The following is a 19912-nucleotide window of genomic DNA, read 5'->3' as shown; positions in this document are numbered from 1 at the left end:
GCACTGGGAGCATGTTAGGCCCTGTCATAATTCCGCTGACTGCCAACAGACCGACAAAATGCATTTATTTGAACTTCTGGCTTCTTCTCGCAAATCACGTTAACTTTACGTCAAACTTACGCAACGTTACTTGCAATAACACCGACATTGAGTGCAACGTCCGCCAATGCGTACACAGTAGCATAGTTCGAGTCATGATTTTCTTCAGCGAGTAAAGTCAAGGTTGGATGAATGTTAGGGGCAACCAAGGCAATTCCAAACGAAATTACAGCAGTCGAAGCAAAGACAACATCCCCGAAGTCTGCTTTGCCTAAAGCCAGAAAATGAATTAATAAAAATCAAAGTGTTCAAAGTTTGAACTTCAAACCATGAAAGTTATGAAATAGATGCATTGATGTGCTATGCAGATTACGTCATAGGACAAGAGATGTGTTTCACGAACCTTTCAGTGACTGCTCAAAACCTTTTTGTTTCGCACCGACGCACTTCGCATATTTTCTATTGTTTGTGAAGAATTTGCAAATGCAATTAGTAGCATTGGGTCAAGAATAAAACTGTTTCCAAAAACGCTTTGAAAAAAATAACTAATTCCAAGGATTAAAAGTCTCAGGATAACTATAGTTTTGCGCTTGCTTGTTGTTATTGAAAGATTGCAAGTGATAAAAAAAACGCAGAGCAAAATAACCAAACCTGGTTAGTAGCTAAGTAGCTAAGTAGCTAAGTAGCTAAGTAGCTAAGTAGCTAAGTAGCTAAGTAGCTAAGTAGCTAAGTAGCTAAGTAGCTAAGTAGCTAAGTAGCTAAGTAGCTAAGTAGCTAAGTAGCTAAGTAGCTAAGTAGCTAAGTAGCTAAGTAGCTAAGTAGCTAAGTAGCTAAGTAGCTAAGTAGCTAAGTAGCTAAGTAGCTAAGTAGCTAAGTAGCTAAGTAGCTAAGTAGCTAAGTAGCTAAGTAGCTAAGTAGCTAAGTAGCTAAGTAGCTAAGTAGCTAAGTAGCTAAGTAGCTAAGTAGCTAAGTAGCTAAGTAGCTAAGTAGCTAAGTAGCTAAGTAGCTAAGTAGCTAAGTAGCTAAGTAGCTAAGTAGCTAAGTAGCTAAGTAGCTAAGTAGCGTGGGAGTAGGATGGGAGGCGTGGGTTCGAATCCCACTTCTGACAGTAGCTTTGGATATTTTTACTTCACTTATATGCTAACTTTGTGTCGGATTGCATTGAAGCGGATAGTAAAATCGAACATTGAGAAAGTTATGTCTTAGTTCAGAAACGGTTTGTTCAAGTAACTTTTTCCAACTTTCTAGGCTGGATTGTTTTTTAAAGCGTGAAAATGTTAAAGGTTGGTATGAGTTTGTCTCTGTGGCGCAATGGATTAGCGCGCTGGACTTCTAATCAAGAGGTTCCCGCTTCGAGTCCCGGCAGGGATGATTGGCTTAATATTTTTAAAATCTTATCACTTAACTGTACATAGTTTCATCCTAAATTGAGCATACCGTTAACATCATCGTCTACGTCTTCCATGAAGTGAAACTAGAACGAAACAACTTTGCCTGGTTCGTTGTACTTATCCTCGATTAAACATCGTTGCATGCATCTGTGAATTTATTCAACCACGCGGAAAAACAACCGTGATATTAATGCTAAATTAAGCCCTTTCCTGGTTTTGTGGTAAGTATTGTAAGAACTGAGATGCATACAAAACATAGAGGTCAGGATGGCCGAGTGGTCTAAGGCGCCTGACTCAAGCAGAGGCTTAGCCGATTTGTGCGGCTCTAGGGTGTTCTGGTCTCCGAATGGAGACGTGGAATCTAGCTAACTACTACTACTACTGTACTACTAAACTACTACTAGAGTACTAGAGTCTCATTTCCATGTCTTTTTACATGTAAAGCTATTTTAGCTGTGGTCCTTGTTCTTAAGGGGACCAAAGAGATAGGCTTTTCAATGCAAAATACATTAAATCAAGAAGCTACCAACGCAAAAGTATATCATAAACCTAACCTGAATTTTGGCTTGCAACGAGACCTAGGTAATGTCTGTCTACAGTCTTAATTTGCACAAAATCCATGTACTCAGTTTTCTATAACAGTTGCCTACACTTTACAACAAGTTTTTAGCTTAAAACTTTATGACAAATACTCCAAAAAACCAAAAATTCAAACCCACACAAAATTTACAACTTAGCCTAGACCTGGAACCAGCTGTCGTCAAAGCAACGACGAACTACTCCACATCGACGTCACATGCGCATTGGACCGGAAAATTTTTACTTTTTTTAATATGACGCATTGAGTGCGAACACGTAATAATCACTGTGTTGCCGGCTCAAAATTGTCGTTTTATTCTCATATTTCTTCCCATGGCATTGCTTTTGTATAGTTAACAATATCTTAGATCTTCTGGTAGTGCTGGAATGGCTCAAAAAAGAGTAAAAAAACTTACTTGTTAACAGGCCTGCCTCGGTGCTCAACTGCTTCACTCAAACAGTTGGTCCTGGGTGGTAGGTCGTCAACTAACTGGATATTATACTTGCCAAGTAAGCAGGAACAAAAACTGCCAATTTCGTTTAGTTAGAATTTCAACGCTCTCATTTCTTGTTGTCTTTCGTGCACGATTGTTATGACGCAACACTTATACGCGTTTTGTGAGACAGCTACAATTATTCAACTGCTTTGTTTCAGCTTTTCCCATTACAATAAATATAATTATTGGACATCTTTAGTTTCATACTTTTAGAAGGTAATGTTGTTGAAGGCAGATTTTTAAAACTTATCGAATTTAATTTGAACTCAGCATAAAAATGAACCGGAACGATATTTTTCAAATATAGGCGCTTAGGTTAACAGTAAGTCAAACTAAAAGAAATAACAGAAGTTTACTTTAGTACTTAAAATTTGGTTGAAACTAACTTATAGTTAACTAGGAAACTCTAGTTTAACAAGGAGCTGAAAAAAATGGCAGCAAATGTTAACATTATATTTTCATAAGAGATTCGAGAAAAGTGCGAGTTTGTCTATTTGCATTGCAAATTAAGCACAGATGTCGTGACGGAGTGGTTAAGGCGACAGACTTGAAATTAGTTGGGCTCTGCCCGCGTAGGTTCGAATATTGCCGACAACGCGGAATTAAAATTATGTTTTCATAAGAAATTCGAGAAAAAGTACGATTTTATTTATTTGCGTTGAACATTAAGCACAGTTGTCGTGGCCGAGTGGTTAAGGCGACAGATTTGAAATCTGTTGGGGTCTACCCGCGTAGGTTCGAATCCTGCCGACAACGCGGGATTGAAATTATGTTTTCATAAGAGATTCGAGAAAAGTACCATCTTATTTATTTCCATTGAACATTAGGCACAGTTGTCGTGGCCGAGTGGTTAAGGCGACATACTTGAAATCTGTTGGGCTCTGCCCGCGTAGGTTCGAGTCCTGCCGACAACGCGGGATTAAAATTATGTTTTCATCAGAGATTCGAGAAAAGAACCCTCTTATTTATTTCCATTGAACATTAGGCACAGTTGTTGTGGCCGAGTGGTTAAGGCGACAGACTTGAAATCTGTTGGTCTTTGCCCGCGTAGGTTCGACTCCTGCCTAAGAAGTAGCTAAGTAGCTAAGTAGCTAAGTAGCTAAGTAGCTAAGTAGCTAAGTAGCTAAGTAGCTAAGTAGCTAAGTAGCTAAGTAGCTAAGTAGCTAAGTAGCTAAGTAGCTAAGTAGCTAAGTAGCTAAGTAGCTAAGTAGCTAAGTAGCTAAGTAGCTAAGTAGCTAAGTAGCTAAGTAGCTAAGTAGCTAAGTAGCTAAGTAGCTAAGTAGCTAAGTAGCTAAGTAGCTAAGTAGCTAAGTAGCTAAGTAGCTAAGTAGCTAAGTAGCTAAGTAGCTAAGTAGCTAAGTAGCTAAGTAGCTAAGTAGCTAAGTAGCTAAGTAGCTAAGTAGCTAAGTAGCTAAGTAGCTAAGTAGCTAAGTAGCTAAGTAGCTAAGTAGCTAAGTAGCTAAGTAGCTAAGTAGCTAAGTAGCTAAGTAGCTAAGTAGCTAAGTAGCTAAGTAGCTAAGTAGCTAAGTAGCTAAGTAGCTAAGTAGCTAAGTAGCTAAGTAGCTAAGTAGCTAAGTAGCTAAGTAGCTAAGTAGCTAAGTAGCTAAGTAGCTAAGTAGCTAAGTAGCTAAGTAGCTAAGTAGCTAAGTAGCTAAGTAGCTAAGTAGCTAAGTAGCTAAGTAGCTAAGTAGCTAAGTAGCTAAGTAGCTAAGTAGCTAAGTAGCTAAGTAGCTAAGTAGCTAAGTAGCTAAGTAGCTAAGTAGCTAAGTAGCTAAGTAGCTAAGTAGCTAAGTAGCTAAGTAGCTAAGTAGCTAAGTAGCTAAGTAGCTAAGTAGCTAAGTAGCTAAGTAGCTAAGTAGCTAAGTAGCTAAGTAGCTAAGTAGCTAAGTAGCTAAGTAGCTAAGTAGCTAAGTAGCTAAGTAGCTAAGTAGCTAAGTAGCTAAGTAGCTAAGTAGCTAAGTAGCTAAGTAGCTAAGTAGCTAAGTAGCTAAGTAGCTAAGTAGCTAAGTAGCTAAGTAGCTAAGTAGCTAAGTAGCTAAGTAGCTAAGTAGCTAAGTAGCTAAGTAGCTAAGTAGCTAAGTAGCTAAGTAGCTAAGTAGCTAAGTAGCTAAGTAGCTAAGTAGCTAAGTAGCTAAGTAGCTAAGTAGCTAAGTAGCTAAGTAGCTAAGTAGCTAAGTAGCTAAGTAGCTAAGTAGCTAAGTAGCTAAGTAGCTAAGTAGCTAAGTAGCTAAGTAGCTAAGTAGCTAAGTAGCTAAGTAGCTAAGTAGCTAAGTAGCTAAGTAGCTAAGTAGCTAAGTAGCTAAGTAGCTAAGTAGCTAAGTAGCTAAGTAGCTAAGTAGCTAAGTAGCTAAGTAGCTAAGTAGCTAAGTAGCTAAGTAGCTAAGTAGCTAAGTAGCTAAGTAGCTAAGTAGCTAAGTAGCTAAGTAGCTAAGTAGCTAAGTAGCTAAGTAGCTAAGTAGCTAAGTAGCTAAGTAGCTAAGTAGCTAAGTAGCTAAGTAGCTAAGTAGCTAAGTAGCTAAGTAGCTAAGTAGCTAAGTAGCTAAGTAGCTAAGTAGCTAAGTAGCTAAGTAGCTAAGTAGCTAAGTAGCTAAGTAGCTAAGTAGCTAAGTAGCTAAGTAGCTAAGTAGCTAAGTAGCTAAGTAGCTAAGTAGCTAAGTAGCTAAGTAGCTAAGTAGCTAAGTAGCTAAGTAGCTAAGTAGCTAAGTAGCTAAGTAGCTAAGTAGCTAAGTAGCTAAGTAGCTAAGTAGCTAAGTAGCTAAGTAGCTAAGTAGCTAAGTAGCTAAGTAGCTAAGTAGCTAAGTAGCTAAGTAGCTAAGTAGCTAAGTAGCTAAGTAGCTAAGTAGCTAAGTAGCTAAGTAGCTAAGTAGCTAAGTAGCTAAGTAGCTAAGTAGCTAAGTAGCTAAGTAGCTAAGTAGCTAAGTAGCTAAGTAGCTAAGTAGCTAAGTAGCTAAGTAGCTAAGTAGCTAAGTAGCTAAGTAGCTAAGTAGCTAAGTAGCTAAGTAGCTAAGTAGCTAAGTAGCTAAGTAGCTAAGTAGCTAAGTAGCTAAGTAGCGTGGGAGTAGGATGGGAGGCGTGGGTTCGAATCCCACTTCTGACAGTAGCTTTGGATATTTTTACTTCACTTATATGCTAACTTTGTGTCGGATTGCATTGAAGCGGATAGTAAAATCGAACATTGAGAAAGTTATGTCTTAGTTCAGAAACGGTTTGTTCAAGTAACTTTTTCCAACTTTCTAGGCTGGATTGTTTTTTAAAGCGTGAAAATGTTAAAGGTTGGTATGAGTTTGTCTCTGTGGCGCAATGGATTAGCGCGCTGGACTTCTAATCAAGAGGTTCCCGCTTCGAGTCCCGGCAGGGATGATTGGCTTAATATTTTTAAAATCTTATCACTTAACTGTACATAGTTTCATCCTAAATTGAGCATACCGTTAACATCATCGTCTACGTCTTCCATGAAGTGAAACTAGAACGAAACAACTTTGCCTGGTTCGTTGTACTTATCCTCGATTAAACATCGTTGCATGCATCTGTGAATTTATTCAACCACGCGGAAAAACAACCGTGATATTAATGCTAAATTAAGCCCTTTCCTGGTTTTGTGGTAAGTATTGTAAGAACTGAGATGCATACAAAACATAGAGGTCAGGATGGCCGAGTGGTCTAAGGCGCCTGACTCAAGCAGAGGCTTAGCCGATTTGTGCGGCTCTAGGGTGTTCTGGTCTCCGAATGGAGACGTGGAATCTAGCTAACTACTACTACTACTGTACTACTAAACTACTACTAGAGTACTAGAGTCTCATTTCCATGTCTTTTTACATGTAAAGCTATTTTAGCTGTGGTCCTTGTTCTTAAGGGGACCAAAGAGATAGGCTTTTCAATGCAAAATACATTAAATCAAGAAGCTACCAACGCAAAAGTATATCATAAACCTAACCTGAATTTTGGCTTGCAACGAGACCTAGGTAATGTCTGTCTACAGTCTTAATTTGCACAAAATCCATGTACTCAGTTTTCTATAACAGTTGCCTACACTTTACAACAAGTTTTTAGCTTAAAACTTTATGACAAATACTCCAAAAAACCAAAAATTCAAACCCACACAAAATTTACAACTTAGCCTAGACCTGGAACCAGCTGTCGTCAAAGCAACGACGAACTACTCCACATCGACGTCACATGCGCATTGGACCGGAAAATTTTTACTTTTTTTAATATGACGCATTGAGTGCGAACACGTAATAATCACTGTGTTGCCGGCTCAAAATTGTCGTTTTATTCTCATATTTCTTCCCATGGCATTGCTTTTGTATAGTTAACAATATCTTAGATCTTCTGGTAGTGCTGGAATGGCTCAAAAAAGAGTAAAAAAACTTACTTGTTAACAGGCCTGCCTCGGTGCTCAACTGCTTCACTCAAACAGTTGGTCCTGGGTGGTAGGTCGTCAACTAACTGGATATTATACTTGCCAAGTAAGCAGGAACAAAAACTGCCAATTTCGTTTAGTTAGAATTTCAACGCTCTCATTTCTTGTTGTCTTTCGTGCACGATTGTTATGACGCAACACTTATACGCGTTTTGTGAGACAGCTACAATTATTCAACTGCTTTGTTTCAGCTTTTCCCATTACAATAAATATAATTATTGGACATCTTTAGTTTCATACTTTTAGAAGGTAATGTTGTTGAAGGCAGATTTTTAAAACTTATCGAATTTAATTTGAACTCAGCATAAAAATGAACCGGAACGATATTTTTCAAATATAGGCGCTTAGGTTAACAGTAAGTCAAACTAAAAGAAATAACAGAAGTTTACTTTAGTACTTAAAATTTGGTTGAAACTAACTTATAGTTAACTAGGAAACTCTAGTTTAACAAGGAGCTGAAAAAAATGGCAGCAAATGTTAACATTATATTTTCATAAGAGATTCGAGAAAAGTGCGAGTTTGTCTATTTGCATTGCAAATTAAGCACAGATGTCGTGACGGAGTGGTTAAGGCGACAGACTTGAAATTAGTTGGGCTCTGCCCGCGTAGGTTCGAATATTGCCGAGACTTGAAATTAGTTGGGCTCTGCCCGCGTAGGTTCGAATATTGCCGACAACGCGGAATTAAAATTATGTTTTCATAAGAAATTCGAGAAAAAGTACGATTTTATTTATTTGCGTTGAACATTAAGCACAGTTGTCGTGGCCGAGTGGTTAAGGCGACAGATTTGAAATCTGTTGGGGTCTACCCGCGTAGGTTCGAATCCTGCCGACAACGCGGGATTGAAATTATGTTTTCATAAGAGATTCGAGAAAAGTACCATCTTATTTATTTCCATTGAACATTAGGCACAGTTGTCGTGGCCGAGTGGTTAAGGCGACATACTTGAAATCTGTTGGGCTCTGCCCGCGTAGGTTCGAGTCCTGCCGACAACGCGGGATTAAAATTATGTTTTCATCAGAGATTCGAGAAAAGAACCCTCTTATTTATTTCCATTGAACATTAGGCACAGTTGTTGTGGCCGAGTGGTTAAGGCGACAGACTTGAAATCTGTTGGTCTTTGCCCGCGTAGGTTCGACTCCTGCCTAAGAAGTAGCTAAGTAGCTAAGTAGCTAAGTAGCTAAGTAGCTAAGTAGCTAAGTAGCTAAGTAGCTAAGTAGCTAAGTAGCTAAGTAGCTAAGTAGCTAAGTAGCTAAGTAGCTAAGTAGCTAAGTAGCTAAGTAGCTAAGTAGCTAAGTAGCTAAGTAGCTAAGTAGCTAAGTAGCTAAGTAGCTAAGTAGCTAAGTAGCTAAGTAGCTAAGTAGCTAAGTAGCTAAGTAGCTAAGTAGCTAAGTAGCTAAGTAGCTAAGTAGCTAAGTAGCTAAGTAGCTAAGTAGCTAAGTAGCTAAGTAGCTAAGTAGCTAAGTAGCTAAGTAGCTAAGTAGCTAAGTAGCTAAGTAGCTAAGTAGCTAAGTAGCTAAGTAGCTAAGTAGCTAAGTAGCTAAGTAGCTAAGTAGCTAAGTAGCTAAGTAGCTAAGTAGCTAAGTAGCTAAGTAGCTAAGTAGCTAAGTAGCTAAGTAGCTAAGTAGCTAAGTAGCTAAGTAGCTAAGTAGCTAAGTAGCTAAGTAGCTAAGTAGCTAAGTAGCTAAGTAGCTAAGTAGCTAAGTAGCTAAGTAGCTAAGTAGCTAAGTAGCTAAGTAGCTAAGTAGCTAAGTAGCTAAGTAGCTAAGTAGCTAAGTAGCTAAGTAGCTAAGTAGCTAAGTAGCTAAGTAGCTAAGTAGCTAAGTAGCTAAGTAGCTAAGTAGCTAAGTAGCTAAGTAGCTAAGTAGCTAAGTAGCTAAGTAGCTAAGTAGCTAAGTAGCTAAGTAGCTAAGTAGCTAAGTAGCTAAGTAGCTAAGTAGCTAAGTAGCTAAGTAGCTAAGTAGCTAAGTAGCTAAGTAGCTAAGTAGCTAAGTAGCTAAGTAGCTAAGTAGCTAAGTAGCTAAGTAGCTAAGTAGCTAAGTAGCTAAGTAGCTAAGTAGCTAAGTAGCTAAGTAGCTAAGTAGCTAAGTAGCTAAGTAGCTAAGTAGCTAAGTAGCTAAGTAGCTAAGTAGCTAAGTAGCTAAGTAGCTAAGTAGCTAAGTAGCTAAGTAGCTAAGTAGCTAAGTAGCTAAGTAGCTAAGTAGCTAAGTAGCTAAGTAGCTAAGTAGCTAAGTAGCTAAGTAGCTAAGTAGCTAAGTAGCTAAGTAGCTAAGTAGCTAAGTAGCTAAGTAGCTAAGTAGCTAAGTAGCTAAGTAGCTAAGTAGCTAAGTAGCTAAGTAGCTAAGTAGCTAAGTAGCTAAGTAGCTAAGTAGCTAAGTAGCTAAGTAGCTAAGTAGCTAAGTAGCTAAGTAGCTAAGTAGCTAAGTAGCTAAGTAGCTAAGTAGCTAAGTAGCTAAGTAGCTAAGTAGCTAAGTAGCTAAGTAGCTAAGTAGCTAAGTAGCTAAGTAGCTAAGTAGCTAAGTAGCTAAGTAGCTAAGTAGCTAAGTAGCTAAGTAGCTAAGTAGCTAAGTAGCTAAGTAGCTAAGTAGCTAAGTAGCTAAGTAGCTAAGTAGCTAAGTAGCTAAGTAGCTAAGTAGCTAAGTAGCTAAGTAGCTAAGTAGCTAAGTAGCTAAGTAGCTAAGTAGCTAAGTAGCTAAGTAGCTAAGTAGCTAAGTAGCTAAGTAGCTAAGTAGCTAAGTAGCTAAGTAGCTAAGTAGCTAAGTAGCTAAGTAGCTAAGTAGCTAAGTAGCTAAGTAGCTAAGTAGCTAAGTAGCTAAGTAGCTAAGTAGCTAAGTAGCTAAGTAGCTAAGTAGCTAAGTAGCTAAGTAGCTAAGTAGCTAAGTAGCTAAGTAGCTAAGTAGCTAAGTAGCTAAGTAGCTAAGTAGCTAAGTAGCTAAGTAGCTAAGTAGCTAAGTAGCTAAGTAGCTAAGTAGCTAAGTAGCTAAGTAGCTAAGTAGCTAAGTAGCTAAGTAGCTAAGTAGCTAAGTAGCTAAGTAGCTAAGTAGCTAAGTAGCTAAGTAGCTAAGTAGCTAAGTAGCTAAGTAGCTAAGTAGCTAAGTAGCTAAGTAGCTAAGTAGCTAAGTAGCTAAGTAGCTAAGTAGCTAAGTAGCTAAGTAGCTAAGTAGCTAAGTAGCTAAGTAGCTAAGTAGCTAAGTAGCTAAGTAGCTAAGTAGCTAAGTAGCTAAGTAGCTAAGTAGCTAAGTAGCTAAGTAGCTAAGTAGCTAAGTAGCTAAGTAGCTAAGTAGCTAAGTAGCTAAGTAGCTAAGTAGCTAAGTAGCTAAGTAGCTAAGTAGCTAAGTAGCTAAGTAGCTAAGTAGCTAAGTAGCTAAGTAGCTAAGTAGCTAAGTAGCTAAGTAGCTAAGTAGCTAAGTAGCTAAGTAGCTAAGTAGCTAAGTAGCTAAGTAGCTAAGTAGCTAAGTAGCTAAGTAGCTAAGTAGCTAAGTAGCTAAGTAGCTAAGTAGCTAAGTAGCTAAGTAGCTAAGTAGCTAAGTAGCTAAGTAGCTAAGTAGCTAAGTAGCTAAGTAGCTAAGTAGCTAAGTAGCTAAGTAGCTAAGTAGCTAAGTAGCTAAGTAGCTAAGTAGCTAAGTAGCTAAGTAGCTAAGTAGCTAAGTAGCTAAGTAGCTAAGTAGCTAAGTAGCTAAGTAGCTAAGTAGCTAAGTAGCTAAGTAGCTAAGTAGCTAAGTAGCTAAGTAGCTAAGTAGCTAAGTAGCTAAGTAGCTAAGTAGCTAAGTAGCTAAGTAGCTAAGTAGCTAAGTAGCTAAGTAGCTAAGTAGCTAAGTAGCTAAGTAGCTAAGTAGCTAAGTAGCTAAGTAGCTAAGTAGCTAAGTAGCTAAGTAGCTAAGTAGCTAAGTAGCTAAGTAGCTAAGTAGCTAAGTAGCTAAGTAGCTAAGTAGCTAAGTAGCTAAGTAGCTAAGTAGCTAAGTAGCTAAGTAGCTAAGTAGCTAAGTAGCTAAGTAGCTAAGTAGCTAAGTAGCTAAGTAGCTAAGTAGCTAAGTAGCTAAGTAGCTAAGTAGCTAAGTAGCTAAGTAGCTAAGTAGCTAAGTAGCTAAGTAGCTAAGTAGCTAAGTAGCTAAGTAGCTAAGTAGCTAAGTAGCTAAGTAGCTAAGTAGCTAAGTAGCTAAGTAGCTAAGTAGCTAAGTAGCTAAGTAGCTAAGTAGCTAAGTAGCTAAGTAGCTAAGTAGCTAAGTAGCTAAGTAGCTAAGTAGCTAAGTAGCTAAGTAGCTAAGTAGCTAAGTAGCTAAGTAGCTAAGTAGCTAAGTAGCTAAGTAGCTAAGTAGCTAAGTAGCTAAGTAGCTAAGTAGCTAAGTAGCTAAGTAGCTAAGTAGCTAAGTAGCTAAGTAGCTAAGTAGCTAAGTAGCTAAGTAGCTAAGTAGCTAAGTAGCTAAGTAGCTAAGTAGCTAAGTAGCTAAGTAGCTAAGTAGCTAAGTAGCTAAGTAGCTAAGTAGCTAAGTAGCTAAGTAGCTAAGTAGCTAAGTAGCTAAGTAGCTAAGTAGCTAAGTAGCTAAGTAGCTAAGTAGCTAAGTAGCTAAGTAGCTAAGTAGCTAAGTAGCTAAGTAGCTAAGTAGCTAAGTAGCTAAGTAGCTAAGTAGCTAAGTAGCTAAGTAGCTAAGTAGCTAAGTAGCTAAGTAGCTAAGTAGCTAAACTTTGTGTCGGATTGCATTGAAGCGGATAGTAAAATCGAACATTGAGAAAGTTATGTCTTAGTTCAGAAACGGTTTGTTCAAGTAACTTTTTCCAACTTTCTAGGCTGGATTGTTTTTTAAAGCGTGAAAATGTTAAAGGTTGGTATGAGTTTGTCTCTGTGGCGCAATGGATTGTTAATATTTTTAAAATCTTATCACTTAACTGTACATAGTTTCATCCTAAATTGAGCATACCGTTAACATCATCGTCTACGTCTTCCATGAAGTGAAACTAGAACGAAACAACTTTGCCTGGTTCGTTGTACTTATCCTCGATTAAACATCGTTGCATGCATCTGTGAATTTATTCAACCACGCGGAAAAACAACCGTGATATTAATGCTAAATTAAGCCCTTTCCTGGTTTTGTGGTAAGTATTGTAAGAACTGAGATGCATACAAAACATAGAGGTCAGGATGGCCGAGTGGTCTAAGGCGCCTGACTCAAGCAGAGGCTTAGCCGATTTGTGCGGCTCTAGGGTGTTCTGGTCTCCGAATGGAGACGTGGAATCTAGCTAACTACTACTACTACTGTACTACTAAACTACTACTAGAGTACTAGAGTCTCATTTCCATGTCTTTTTACATGTAAAGCTATTTTAGCTGTGGTCCTTGTTCTTAAGGGGACCAAAGAGATAGGCTTTCCAATGCAAAATACATTAAATCAAGAAGCTACCAACGCAAAAGTATATCATAAACCTAACCTGAATTTTGGCTTGCAACGAGACCTAGGTAATGTCTGTCTACAGTCTTAATTTGCACAAAATCCATGTACTCAGTTTTCTATAACAGTTGCCTACACTTTACAACAAGTTTTTAGCTTAAAACTTTATGACAAATACTCCAAAAAACCAAAAATTCAAACCCACACAAAATTTACAACTTAGCCTAGACCTGGAACCAGCTGTCGTCAAAGCAACGACGAACTACTCCACATCGACGTCACATGCGCATTGGACCGGAAAATTTTTACTTTTTTTAATATGACGCATTGAGTGCGAACACGTAATAATCACTGTGTTGCCGGCTCAAAATTGTCGTTTTATTCTCATATTTCTTCCCATGGCATTGCTTTTGTATAGTTAACAATATCTTAGATCTTCTGGTAGTGCTGGAATGGCTCAAAAAAGAGTAAAAAAACTTACTTGTTAACAGGCCTGCCTCGGTGCTCAACTGCTTCACTCAAACAGTTGGTCCTGGGTGGTAGGTCGTCAACTAACTGGATATTATACTTGCCAAGTAAGCAGGAACAAAAACTGCCAATTTCGTTTAGTTAGAATTTCAACGCTCTCATTTCTTGTTGTCTTTCGTGCACGATTGTTATGACGCAACACTTATACGCGTTTTGTGAGACAGCTACAATTATTCAACTGCTTTGTTTCAGCTTTTCCCATTACAATAAATATAATTATTGGACATCTTTAGTTTCATACTTTTAGAAGGTAATGTTGTTGAAGGCAGATTTTTAAAACTTATCGAATTTAATTTGAACTCAGCATAAAAATGAACCGGAACGATATTTTTCAAATATAGGCGCTTAGGTTAACAGTAAGTCAAACTAAAAGAAATAACAGAAGTTTACTTTAGTACTTAAAATTTGGTTGAAACTAACTTATAGTTAACTAGGAAACTCTAGTTTAACAAGGAGCTGAAAAAAATGGCAGCAAATGTTAACATTATATTTTCATAAGAGATTCGAGAAAAGTGCGAGTTTGTCTATTTGCATTGCAAATTAAGCACAGATGTCGTGACGGAGTGGTTAAGGCGACAGACTTGAAATTAGTTGGGCTCTGCCCGCGTAGGTTCGAATATTGCCGACAACGCGGAATTAAAATTATGTTTTCATAAGAAATTCGAGAAAAAGTACGATTTTATTTATTTGCGTTGAACATTAAGCACAGTTGTCGTGGCCGAGTGGTTAAGGCGACAGATTTGAAATCTGTTGGGGTCTACCCGCGTAGGTTCGAATCCTGCCGACAACGCGGGATTGAAATTATGTTTTCATAAGAGATTCGAGAAAAGTACCATCTTATTTATTTCCATTGAACATTAGGCACAGTTGTCGTGGCCGAGTGGTTAAGGCGACATACTTGAAATCTGTTGGGCTCTGCCCGCGTAGGTTCGAGTCCTGCCGACAACGCGGGATTAAAATTATGTTTTCATCAGAGATTCGAGAAAAGAACCCTCTTATTTATTTCCATTGAACATTAGGCACAGTTGTTGTGGCCGAGTGGTTAAGGCGACAGACTTGAAATCTGTTGGTCTTTGCCCGCGTAGGTTCGACTCCTGCCTAAGAAGTAGCTAAGTAGCTAAGTAGCTAAGTAGCTAAGTAGCTAAGTAGCTAAGTAGCTAAGTAGCTAAGTAGCTAAGTAGCTAAGTAGCTAAGTAGCTAAGTAGCTAAGTAGCTAAGTAGCTAAGTAGCTAAGTAGCTAAGTAGCTAAGTAGCTAAGTAGCTAAGTAGCTAAGTAGCTAAGTAGCTAAGTAGCTAAGTAGCTAAGTAGCTAAGTAGCTAAGTAGCTAAGTAGCTAAGTAGCTAAGTAGCTAAGTAGCTAAGTAGCTAAGTAGCTAAGTAGCTAAGTAGCTAAGTAGCTAAGTAGCTAAGTAGCTAAGTAGCTAAGTAGCTAAGTAGCTAAGTAGCTAAGTAGCTAAGTAGCTAAGTAGCTAAGTAGCTAAGTAGCTAAGTAGCTAAGTAGCTAAGTAGCTAAGTAGCTAAGTAGCTAAGTAGCTAAGTAGCTAAGTAGCTAAGTAGCTAAGTAGCTAAGTAGCTAAGTAGCTAAGTAGCTAAGTAGCTAAGTAGCTAAGTAGCTAAGTAGCTAAGTAGCTAAGTAGCTAAGTAGCTAAGTAGCTAAGTAGCTAAGTAGCTAAGTAGCTAAGTAGCTAAGTAGCTAAGTAGCTAAGTAGCTAAGTAGCTAAGTAGCTAAGTAGCTAAGTAGCTAAGTAGCTAAGTAGCTAAGTAGCTAAGTAGCTAAGTAGCTAAGTAGCTAAGTAGCTAAGTAGCTAAGTAGCTAAGTAGCTAAGTAGCTAAGTAGCTAAGTAGCTAAGTAGCTAAGTAGCTAAGTAGCTAAGTAGCTAAGTAGCTAAGTAGCTAAGTAGCTAAGTAGCTAAGTAGCTAAGTAGCTAAGTAGCTAAGTAGCTAAGTAGCTAAGTAGCTAAGTAGCTAAGTAGCTAAGTAGCTAAGTAGCTAAGTAGCTAAGTAGCTAAGTAGCTAAGTAGCTAAGTAGCTAAGTAGCTAAGTAGCTAAGTAGCTAAGTAGCTAAGTAGCTAAGTAGCTAAGTAGCTAAGTAGCTAAGTAGCTAAGTAGCTAAGTAGCTAAGTAGCTAAGTAGCTAAGTAGCTAAGTAGCTAAGTAGCTAAGTAGCTAAGTAGCTAAGTAGCTAAGTAGCTAAGTAGCTAAGTAGCTAAGTAGCTAAGTAGCTAAGTAGCTAAGTAGCTAAGTAGCTAAGTAGCTAAGTAGCTAAGTAGCTAAGTAGCTAAGTAGCTAAGTAGCTAAGTAGCTAAGTAGCTAAGTAGCTAAGTAGCTAAGTAGCTAAGTAGCTAAGTAGCTAAGTAGCTAAGTAGCTAAGTAGCTAAGTAGCTAAGTAGCTAAGTAGCTAAGTAGCTAAGTAGCTAAGTAGCTAAGTAGCTAAGTAGCTAAGTAGCTAAGTAGCTAAGTAGCTAAGTAGCTAAGTAGCTAAGTAGCTAAGTAGCTAAGTAGCTAAGTAGCTAAGTAGCTAAGTAGCTAAGTAGCTAAGTAGCTAAGTAGCTAAGTAGCTAAGTAGCTAAGTAGCTAAGTAGCTAAGTAGCTAAGTAGCTAAGTAGCTAAGTAGCTAAGTAGCTAAGTAGCTAAGTAGCTAAGTAGCTAAGTAGCTAAGTAGCTAAGTAGCTAAGTAGCTAAGTAGCTAAGTAGCTAAGTAGCTAAGTAGCTAAGTAGCTAAGTAGCTAAGTAGCTAAGTAGCTAAGTAGCTAAGTAGCTAAGTAGCTAAGTAGCTAAGTAGCTAAGTAGCTAAGTAGCTAAGTAGCTAAGTAGCTAAGTAGCTAAGTAGCTAAGTAGCTAAGTAGCTAAGTAGCTAAGTAGCTAAGTAGCTAAGTAGCTAAGTAGCTAAGTAGCTAAGTAGCTAAGTAGCTAAGTAGCTAAGTAGCTAAGTAGCTAAGTAGCTAAGTAGCTAAGTAGCTAAGTAGCTAAGTAGCTAAGTAGCTAAGTAGCTAAGTAGCTAAGTAGCTAAGTAGCTAAGTAGCTAAGTAGCTAAGTAGCTAAGTAGCTAAGTAGCTAAGTAGCTAAGTAGCTAAGTAGCTAAGTAGCTAAGTAGCTAAGTAGCTAAGTAGCTAAGTAGCTAAGTAGCTAAGTAGCTAAGTAGCTAAGTAGCTAAGTAGCTAAGTAGCTAAGTAGCTAAGTAGCTAAGTAGCTAAGTAGCTAAGTAGCTAAGTAGCTAAGTAGCTAAGTAGCTAAGTAGCTAAGTAGCTAAGTAGCTAAGTAGCTAAGTAGCTAAGTAGCTAAGTAGCTAAGTAGCTAAGTAGCTAAGTAGCTAAGTAGCTAAGTAGCTAAGTAGCTAAGTAGCTAAGTAGCTAAGTAGCTAAGTAGCTAAGTAGCTAAGTAGCTAAGTAGCTAAGTAGCTAAGTAGCTAAGTAGCTAAGTAGCTAAGTAGCTAAGTAGCTAAGTAGCTAAGTAGCTAAGTAGCTAAGTAGCTAAGTAGCTAAGTAGCTAAGTAGCTAAGTAGCTAAGTAGCTAAGTAGCTAAGTAGCTAAGTAGCTAAGTAGCTAAGTAGCTAAGTAGCTAAGTAGCTAAGTAGCTAAGTAGCTAAGTAGCTAAGTAGCTAAGTAGCTAAGTAGCTAAGTAGCTAAGTAGCTAAGTAGCTAAGTAGCTAAGTAGCTAAGTAGCTAAGTAGCTAAGTAGCTAAGTAGCTAAGTAGCTAAGTAGCTAAGTAGCTAAGTAGCGTGGGAGTAGGATGGGAGGCGTGGGTTCGAATCCCACTTCTGACAGTAGCTTTGGATATTTTTACTTCACTTATATGCTAACTTTGTGTCGGATTGCATTGAAGCGGATAGTAAAATCGTAGCTAAGTAGCTAAGTAGCTAAGTAGCTAAGTAGCTAAGTAGCTAAGTAGCTAAGTAGCTAAGTAGCTAAGTAGCTAAGTAGCTAAGTAGCTAAGTAGCTAAGTAGCTAAGTAGCTAAGTAGCTAAGTAGCTAAGTAGCTAAGTAGCTAAGTAGCTAAGTAGCTAAGTAGCTAAGTAGCTAAGTAGCTAAGTAGCTAAGTAGCTAAGTAGCTAAGTAGACGGCAGGATTCGAACCTGCGCGGGCAGAGCCCAACAGATTTCAAGTCTGTCGCCTTAACCACTCGGCCACAACAACTGTGCTTAATGTTCAATCCAAATAAACAAACTCGCACTTTTCTCGAATCTCTTATGAAAACATAATTTCAATCTCGCGTTGTCTGCAGGATTCGAACCTACGCGGGCAGAGCCCAACAGATTTCAAGTCTGTCGCCTTAACCACTCGGCCACGACAACTGTGCTTAACTCACAATGCAAATTGTTAAAATCGTACTTTTCTCGAATCTCCTATGAAAAAATAATTTCACTTCCGCGTTGTCGGCAATATTCCAACCTACGCGGGCAGAGCCCAACTAATTTCAAGTCTGTCGCCTTAATCATTCCGTCACGACAACTGTGCTTAATTTGCACTGCAAATAGATAAACTCGCACTTTTCTCGAATCTCTTATGAAAAAATTATGTTAACGTTTGCTGCCACTTTTTTCAGTTCTTTGTTAAAGTAGAGTTTCTTAGTTAACTATAAGCTACTTTCAACCAAATTTTAAGTACTAAAGTAAACTTCTCTTATTTCCTTCAGTTTGACTTACAGTTAACCTAAGCACCTATATTTGAAAAATATCGTTCCAGATTTCAAGTCTGTTTTTTTCAGTCTAGCCAGCTGGTGGCCTAGACGTCAGTCTAGCCAGCTGGAGGCCTAGACGTCAGTCTAGCCAACTGGTGGCCTAGACGTCAGTCTAGCCAGCTGGAGGCCTAGACGTCAGTCTAGCCAACTGGTGGCCTAGACGTCAGTCTAGCCAGCTGGTGGCCTAGACGTCAGTCTATGGTCATCAAACGGTTGTTGGCTCGTCACTCTGCGGCCCGCTGGTTTGAACCTGCATCTTGTCGATCGACGTTCACCGATTTTTCCACTGTAGTATGAGTACCCTCCGCCCACCCCCTAGTTTCATATTCCTATGAATACGCATATGCAATATCCAGACTAAATTGCAAAAATAATATCGGCTTTTTCGGCGGGATTCGAACGTACGCGGGCTGGGCCCAACAGATTTCGAGTCTGTCGTCTTAACCACTCCGCTACGACAACTGTGCCTAATGCATAGATGAAATAGATAAACTGCCACATTTCCGAATATCCATATGAAATTGCAAAAGTAATATTGGCGTTGTCGGCGGGATTCGAACCTACGCGGGTAGGGCCCAATAGATTTCGAGTCTGTCGCCTTAACCACTCGGCCACGACAACTGTGCTGAATGCATAGATGAAATAGATAAAATGGCGCATTTCCGATTATCCATTTGAAATTGCAAAAGTAATATCGGCGTTGTCGGCAGGATTCGGGGATTCGATTCAGATTTCGGGCAGGGCCCTATGACAACTGTGTTTAATGTTCAACGCAAATAAATAAGTTCGCACTTTTCCCGAATCTCTTATGAAAACATAATTTCAATCCCGCGTTGTCGGCAGGAATTGAACCTACGCGGACAGAGCCCTACATACTTCAAGTCTGTCGCCTTAACCACTCGGCCACGACAACTGTGCTTAATGTTCAACGCAAGTAAATAAGATTGCACTTTTCTCGAATCTCTTATGAAAACATAATTTCACTTCCGCGTTGTCGGCAGGATTCGAACCTGCGCGGGCGGAGCCCAACAGATTTCAAGTCTGTCGCCTTAACCACTCGGCCACGACAACTGTGCTTAATGTTCAAGGCAAATAAACAAACCCGCACTTTTCTCGAATCTCTTATGAAAACATAATTTCAATCCCGCGTTGTCGGGAGGATTCGAACCTACGCGGGCAGATCCTTACATATTTCAAGTCTGTCGCCTTAACCACTCGGCCACGACAACTGTACTTAATGTTCAACGCAAATAAATAAGATCGCACTTTTCTCGAATCTCTTATGAAAACATAATTTCAATTCCGCGTTGTCGGCAGGATTCGAACCTACGCGGACAGAGCCCTACATATTTCAAGTCTGTCGCCTTAACCACTCGGCCACGACAACTGTGCTTAATGTTCAACGCAAATAAATAAGATTGCACTTTTCTCGAATCTCTTATGAAAACATAATTTCACTTCCGCGTTGTCGGCAGGATTCGAACCTACGCGGGCAGAGCCCAACAGATTTCAAGTCTGTCGCCTTAACCACTCGGCCACGACAACTGTGCTTAATGTTCAATCATCATCGTCGTATGGTCTTCACACGTTCACCATCATATTGTCAATCCAGTTTTTGAAGTTTTGGCCGCATTCATTGACGGTGCTGTAGCCTCCAGTCAACTTTGTATTGGGGCATTTTATCACGAGGTGGTCCGTATCTTAGGGGGCTTCGTTACATGCTGGGCATGTTGGGGAGTCGATTAAGCCCCATCAATATAAGTTTGAAGCTGTTCTTGCCTGTCTAGATCTTATTCTGTTTGCCGTGGACCACATTTTTCGTGTGGATGTTGAGAAACCGGGTAGTGCTTTTGTGGGGTCGGTTATCAAATCTGCTCCAAGAGGTTTGTGTTTTTGCCAGTAGGTTTTTTCCAGGCTGTGTGCACATCGAAGTTACTGTTGTGTGAGTTATATAAAGGTTTGCGGCTTTTTAATCGTTTTGTGGTGGGTGCATTTTGAGTGACTTGACTGAGTGGAATGTCGTCGGGCAGGTCGTCAATTTGGTTGTGAATCCGTTCGGTGGTTTCCTGTCTTCGGAGGTGTGGTGGAGCTATAGCTGCCATGGTTGGAAGCCAGATCTTGGGTGTTGATTTTAAGGAGCCTGAGAGAATTTCCATTGTATTATTGAGTTGAATGTCAATTTTGTTTGTGTGTTTGCTGCGTTCCCATACTGGCGCACAGTATTCTGCTACACTATAGCAGAGTGCCAAGGCTGATGTTCTAAGTGTGGTTTGGTGAGCACCCCAAGTTGTTCCAGTGAGTTTCTTCAGAATCGAGTTCCTGGTTTTCAATTTCTGCGCTACATTTTCAGTGTGTTTGCTGTAAGTCAATGTTCTGTCTAGTGTTACTCCAAGA

General features: G+C 39.2%; 10 non-coding genes across 10 annotated transcripts; 6 read left to right on the top strand and 4 right to left on the bottom strand.

Moving 5' to 3' along the window:
• Positions 1-3180: 3180 nt before the first annotated feature.
• On the top strand, positions 3181-3262 carry Trnas-uga (transfer RNA serine (anticodon UGA)). The gene has a single exon. It is a non-coding gene; the product is annotated as a tRNA-Ser (tRNA).
• A 76-nt stretch (positions 3263-3338) lies between these two features.
• On the top strand, positions 3339-3420 carry Trnas-uga (transfer RNA serine (anticodon UGA)). The gene has a single exon. It is a non-coding gene; the product is annotated as a tRNA-Ser (tRNA).
• A 4264-nt stretch (positions 3421-7684) lies between these two features.
• On the top strand, positions 7685-7766 carry Trnas-uga (transfer RNA serine (anticodon UGA)). Its single transcript has one exon. It is a non-coding gene; the product is annotated as a tRNA-Ser (tRNA).
• Positions 7767-7842: 76 nt separating this feature from the next.
• Trnas-uga (transfer RNA serine (anticodon UGA)) lies at positions 7843-7924 on the top strand. The gene has a single exon. It is a non-coding gene; the product is annotated as a tRNA-Ser (tRNA).
• A 5625-nt stretch (positions 7925-13549) lies between these two features.
• Positions 13550-13631, top strand: Trnas-uga (transfer RNA serine (anticodon UGA)). The gene has a single exon. It is a non-coding gene; the product is annotated as a tRNA-Ser (tRNA).
• Positions 13632-13707: 76 nt separating this feature from the next.
• On the top strand, positions 13708-13789 carry Trnas-uga (transfer RNA serine (anticodon UGA)). The gene has a single exon. It is a non-coding gene; the product is annotated as a tRNA-Ser (tRNA).
• Positions 13790-16892: 3103 nt separating this feature from the next.
• Positions 16893-16974, bottom strand: Trnas-uga (transfer RNA serine (anticodon UGA)). Its single transcript has one exon. It is a non-coding gene; the product is annotated as a tRNA-Ser (tRNA).
• A 76-nt stretch (positions 16975-17050) lies between these two features.
• On the bottom strand, positions 17051-17132 carry Trnas-uga (transfer RNA serine (anticodon UGA)). The gene has a single exon. It is a non-coding gene; the product is annotated as a tRNA-Ser (tRNA).
• Positions 17133-18507: 1375 nt separating this feature from the next.
• Trnas-uga (transfer RNA serine (anticodon UGA)) lies at positions 18508-18589 on the bottom strand. The gene has a single exon. It is a non-coding gene; the product is annotated as a tRNA-Ser (tRNA).
• Positions 18590-18981: 392 nt separating this feature from the next.
• Positions 18982-19063, bottom strand: Trnas-uga (transfer RNA serine (anticodon UGA)). The gene has a single exon. It is a non-coding gene; the product is annotated as a tRNA-Ser (tRNA).
• Positions 19064-19912: the final 849 nt, after the last annotated feature.

The sequence above is a fragment of the Clavelina lepadiformis genome, chromosome 3 (assembly GCF_947623445.1).
Source record: "Clavelina lepadiformis chromosome 3, kaClaLepa1.1, whole genome shotgun sequence".
Classification (NCBI taxonomy): domain Eukaryota; kingdom Metazoa; phylum Chordata; class Ascidiacea; order Aplousobranchia; family Clavelinidae; genus Clavelina; species Clavelina lepadiformis.
This window is presented reverse-complemented; position numbering and strand designations above follow the sequence as displayed.